Below are 5998 nucleotides of genomic sequence, written 5' to 3'. Positions count from 1 at the left end.
CTTATACACAATATTATCCTCTATTAGTTTTTGTTGTTGAATTTTTTATTTTTTATTTTTTTGAAAACTAGATCAATGTCATAGACACTTCTTAAATTAATGTTTGTTGAGATATTTTATTCCCCTATCTTTTCAAAAAGTCCTAAATTCAAAAGTGATAGATATTTAATTTCTAAAATCACATTTTTTTGTTGTTAAAGATTAAAATAAAAATAAATAAAAATAAAATGTCAAAAGAACTTTTAGACATTAGAAATATCTGCATATTTTTTACAGTATTTTTAAGGAGTAAATATTAGTATTTGTAAAGGAAAGCTTCCAATACTTATTGTTTTTTTTTTTTCTATTAATAAATAATCTTTGGCATCAAATGATTTTTTTGTTTTTTTTTTTTTTTTTTAGAACAACCCTAGTAGACAATACAAATATAGATTTAATTTCTAGGTAATTTCTAGGTTGAAGCAATATTGCACAATACAATTTGATTCACCATCATGCATACAAAGTTTATTTACATTATCATCTTGTCTTTTCTTTTTGTATTAATAATTTATGTCAAACTATGTTAATTTATATTGGATTATCTTACCCAACAGATTATTGACTGGTAATATTAGGTATTGTTTATATAATAGTTTGATTTACATTTCAAATAATCCATTATCACATGCAATTCTCACATAATATATTTACTTAAAATATTGATATTTGGCATTGTGGGGATAAACTTCTTTAAATCGTCATCGATACTATATTTAGATTATTTACTATTTTATTAAAATTTTTTTATTAACTTTAAAATTCTTTGGTCAATGTCTTACACAAGTTATCAGAATATAAGACCATACTTTAAAGCATTACATGTTTCTTTGCTATAGGTTTTGTTTCAGAATCCTCTCCATATCACTTTTTCTGGCGATGGCTTCATATTGTATCATACTGCTTTAAACTGACCAATTAACTGTTCATCACTTATTATTTATTTCTAAAGACGATGCAAACAAAGCAAACACAATGGTAGTAAAAAGAATGCATAAATTTCCACATGAATAAATCTATAAAGATAACTAAAATAGACATCATATATAATATATTAAACATTAAATAAATATGTTAATTTTATAATTTCATTATGTTAATACTTTAATCTGAGCAAGTTAATTAACCAAAATCACCTATTCGTATATTCAACATGTGATTATAAATGTCAATTTATATGAGAATAATTTACTTTCCTTAATACATTTTGATAGCTTCAAAAAACAGGCAACCTTTTTTACTTTGGGTTTAGGGTTTAAGGGAAGTAAACTATTTGTTTGTTGTAAGATTTATCAGAATAATAAACTTATAGTGTGTATATTTTTATGTATTCATTTGTTTTGTTTATTTCAAGACTAGATTTTATGAAATCTGTTACAAAAATTATATATATATATATATATTTTGTATTTTTTGCTTTACATTTAAAGATTTATTATTACTATATATATATTTATACTTTCCTTCTTTTAAATTTCTAAGTCACTATAATGGTGATAAAATGGCAGTAAAAAGTGTTCAAATTTTTGAAAGATTGCTGCTTCATGACAAACCAGCGAGGATGTTGATTCCAACACTTAATCTGTTATATTATTAAAGTCAAAAGTTAAACAACATAGAAAAGTATTAACACATGGATGCAGCAAGAAATAACTCATTACCCACAATCCATAATATGCATTGACTTGAATACGCAACAATTTTGATTATCATGGTTTAGGGGTTGAATTCGTTTTCCATCATCCTCTTCCTCTTCTTCGTATGGGCACGCATGTTTTAGGGTTTCGTGGGTTTAATGCAGGTTTTAGGGTTTCGTTGTTTTAGTGCAGGTTTTAGAGTTTCGAGAGGCCGCTAATCAAGGGAGGGGGCAGCGCAGCGCAGCGACAGGATGGAGGGAGGGATGGCATGGCATGGTTGGGCGTGTGGGGGCCACGCAGAGGGCAGGGAGGGGCAGGCGGCAGACGAGGATTCAATGGGAGAAACGAAGCAGCAGGACGTGGATTTGGCAGCGCAGGCGAATTGATGGCGTGAAGATTGAGTTGAAGGCCCTTTCCCTGGAGCTCCATAACACCACCACCCATGTCCCTCCCCTCCCCTCTCCCCTCCGCATGGAAGCTCTCGCTTGGACCCTACGCCCCCTCTCAGTCAACACCTACACCAAGCCAGACAGAGACCCCCTTCCCTACCCCCCTCAATTTCTTCCTTCTCGTCGCTTCCTCTTCCCTCTCCAATTCTCTTCATCTGCTGCCAGCGTTTACTCATTCGAGACATACACAAAGCAACACAAGGACAATACCTCAACAAACTTGGCTAGCAACAGCCATCCTGGCCCCTAGTCTACTGAGAAGGCTTTTATTGCGTCCTGGTTTGATGCAGCTCATGGCAAGAGAGAGAGAGATTAGATTAGAGCGAGTTCTCTGGGGGAAAAGCAAGAGCAGCAGCCTAACGAGCTCTCTCTCTCGCGCTCTCATCGGAGCTCATCCCTTTGGACCTGAACGAGAAAGATGAGTCAAAGATCTGCTGTCAGAGGGCTTTGAGTATTGATGGCTATTAATCTGTGATCACCACATGGAAATTGGACAAAATTAAAAAGGTATCCTCACCCACGTTGGAAATTGATTTACGTGAGAAAAACGAGAGTTGAGGGATTTTTCATCTTCTTCTTTAGTCGCTTATTTCTTTTCTTTGTTACTTTTCTGTTCATCAGCTAACATATGGGTCAGGACTGTTGCAAAAAGGACCAAGAGAACATGAGCCTACACTTCAGTAATAGTTAAACCACTTTTCGGGCCTCGCAACAGTTTTGAAATCTGAGTGCGATTCTGTGGTTTGGCTTGTGTATCCATGTATGTATGTATGTATATATGGGAGTTTTTGTTTGTAGATTGTGTATCTACGTATATATATGTGTGGGAGTCTTTGTTTGTAGATTTTGTATCTACATATGTATATATATGTGGAAGTTGTAGCTTTGTATGTATATATATATATATATATATGTATGTATATATATGTGTGTGTGTATATATAGGATGGTTGAATTTCTGTGAAGTGAAAGTTTTTTCTTTGGTTTGAATAGGAAATTGGGTAATGCTCCCAATCTGCGAGGACAAGCACAAATTCTAGTGACTCCCTGAGCTTTTTCTGTGGTGAAAGTTGGTTAGTATGCACACAGTAACTTTAGTTTCGCCGGAACTTTTGCAGGGTTCTGACCACTGGAGCTTCAAACAAAGACTCAGATCCTGACTACTTAGGAAGTGATTGGCACAATCAAAGCTGACATTAATATTCAGTGCATGTACTTCGTGTCTTTCACACACTTGATTGTAAGTAATTAGTCCTTGTGATTAATGAGGGTCTCGTCTAATTAACTTTAGCAATAAGGCTCCTGCTGAATTCTTCAGAAAATACCTGAAAAGTTAGCGTCAGTCTACGCCATAGGTGCTTGGTCATTTGCCGCATTCACAATTCCATGACTTTTCCAATCTGCTGTTGAATCACTTCTAAGTTATTATTTCTCGATTACTACTACGGTAATTGACATTCACTAATCCTTGACCTGTCTCAATTTCTGTTGAAATCTGCAACTCAAGGTCAAGCAGTAGAGAGGGACAACACGCTTCGTTAGCCGCATCTGAAGAAACGTGTCTGATGGAATTTCATTGAAAAATTCCTTGTGGGATTGCGGAAAGACAGTCTAAAACCAGAAAGAGAGGCTCTTAGAACTCATATAGAGTTGCAAAGAACTTTAGAATACGGTTTCACGCTCATAGCGCTTTACATTTAAGTATTTGCCACTCACATAATACTATCCAACTACGAAATTTCAGACATTTTAGACATAATAAGAAGTGTTAAGTATCATCAACGTTGCTTACATTTGATCATGCTCAAAAATTAAAAGGAAAGTGCTTTAAAGCACTGAAGGAATGTACAGCTCAAAGCACCCATCATTATGCACAGGCCTCTCAACGAACTGGACAAGGCCGCACAGTACATGGGGCAAAAAGTGCTAAAACTGTTTTGCCAAGTTTGCAACTCTTCCATTAGTCTACAATCCGACTTATCATTTCCTGAAGATGCTGGTAAATGATGAGTCGGTCAATATCTGAAGCTGGACTCTGCAACACCCCCCTTCATATTGCAGAAACCATTGAAAGCAGTAGTGAATCAGATGCGTTGCATTTAAACAGGAAACAGCAAATATTCAGAAAGTGTAAAATCCACAATTATGTGTGTTTTGGTGAGACTGGAGTTATAATCTGCAGAAATTTGCATCGAACAAGCCAAGGATCCGCCACACGTATCAGAGACTTAGGAGGGATTTTGATGGCAAGCATTTGCATGTGATTGTGAGTTACTTTAATGGAGGTCTGAATAATAAGTGTGAGTAAAACAACAGCTACATCGTGTGAGGTAACCATTCTCACGAGTTAAAATTTCCCATGGCCTGCCGAACCTGTCCATCTGTTAGCTCTGCATCCAGACAAGGAATCGTGTCAAATTTCAAGCTCAAGTGGAGGAGAACAAGACTTCAGGATGTCTAAAAAGGAAGTTGAGACATCATCATCCGTGATTGAGATAGTAGATCCATAAATTCAACGACATCCACGATGAAATCTTCAACACCACGGCAAACAGAAAAAAACACCCACATTCCATGAGATCATCAGTCTGATGCATTAGCTACAGGGTATAATGTGGCAGATTTCACGCCAGTTCTTAGTAGTTCTCCGCAAAGGGACTCGACAATCGCCCTCACTGTCGAAAGTGCTTCTTGCTGCACCCCGTTCTCCAAACCACATGGCTGCTCACAATCATCTCACCAGACTTCCTTTCCTGCCACAGTACCCAACCTCTCCCTCCTATCAGCATCTTGACCATGTCGGCTTGAAAACAAACATGAAGAAACAGATCGTGGAAGACAAATCTGAGGATTAGGGTTTGAGATTTAGAAGGCTTCAAAACCTGCAAGTAGGGCAGAATATGCAGAGCCACAGAAAACCCATCTCACATTGAGCCACTGAAAAGTGCCTCAAAGTTGCCATGATTACCCTAAATTTGCAGCGTTGAGAAATGCAATTGCCATGACCTCCTTGCTTCTTCTTCTTTTCATACCTTCTACAGCCACATATCCCAAGCCTTCAAACACAACCTTGATCCCTACAGTTTCTTCCCACTGGATCATTTTGGCTTGCTGCAAGTTTTCTCAAAATCCTCAATAAGCACTTGCAAAGTCCTAAATGAATTTGCATCCTGCATGATCAAGCAAAACAACACATGACACGACAAAGAGCGTTTGCAGAGAAACCCCTTAGTATTTAATGGTAGGAAGCATACATCTTTGTTACATTTTGTAGAACAGACAGGGTTATTGATAAAGAGATTGTTTTATTATAATTTTTTAAAAAATCAACATGATATTTTAAGGTGTGTTTGTCCAAAAGAACTTCATTTGATGTTTAGTATTCAAAAAGCAATGAAGGGAGGGGAGGGGGGGGGGGTAAATTAGAAGAGATAAAAACCATCTTTGATTGGTTGCATTTTTCATTGTATTTATCAAAAGTGAAGCAAATTTTGAATTCTCAAGTCTTAACAAAACTTCTCCAGAATATTAATTAGTATTAAACAAGATAATTTAAAGTGATGTTTGAGAGTGGCCTCACTGGAATGTTAATTAGTATTAAATAAGATAACTTAAAGTGATGTTTGAGAGTGGTTTTTGATTTTTGAAATATGGAGATAACTTGGAGTGATTTTTTTGACAAGCTTGACTAATTTTTTTCCTCTTCGTAGATTAATTTAGTTGTAGGATTTGATTTAAATTCAATTGCATTGGATGATGTTTTAAGTTTTGTTGTATAGAACTAGACATGGTTGATCTTTGAAGGTACTTGGTGGTGTTGATGGTTTGTCAAGGACATGAATCTCAAAGAAAGAAATCGTCAATACACTCTTG

At 36.0% G+C, this 5998-nt stretch overlaps 2 long non-coding RNA genes across 2 annotated transcripts; one reads left to right on the top strand and one right to left on the bottom strand.

Moving 5' to 3' along the window:
* Positions 1 to 226: 226 nt before the first annotated feature.
* LOC149987389 (uncharacterized) lies at positions 227 to 3585 on the top strand. Its single transcript, XR_016498574.1, has 2 exons — positions 227 to 2632; positions 3244 to 3585. It is a non-coding gene; the product is annotated as an uncharacterized LOC149987389 (long non-coding RNA).
* A 778-nt stretch (positions 3586 to 4363) lies between these two features.
* LOC149987388 (uncharacterized) lies at positions 4364 to 5502 on the bottom strand. The gene is made up of 2 exons (XR_016498602.1): positions 5008 to 5502; positions 4364 to 4878 (listed from the first exon to the last, which is right to left on the bottom strand). It is a non-coding gene; the product is annotated as an uncharacterized LOC149987388 (long non-coding RNA).
* Between the last annotated feature and the right edge of the window lie 496 nt (positions 5503 to 5998).

This window comes from Physcomitrium patens, chromosome 19, assembly GCF_059467195.1.
Source record: "Physcomitrium patens ecotype Gransden chromosome 19, ASM5946719v1, whole genome shotgun sequence".
In the NCBI taxonomy this organism is placed as follows: Eukaryota; Viridiplantae; Streptophyta; class Bryopsida; order Funariales; family Funariaceae; genus Physcomitrium; species Physcomitrium patens.
The sequence above is the reverse complement of the archived record's forward strand: the minus strand, read 5'-3'. Positions and strand labels throughout refer to the sequence as shown.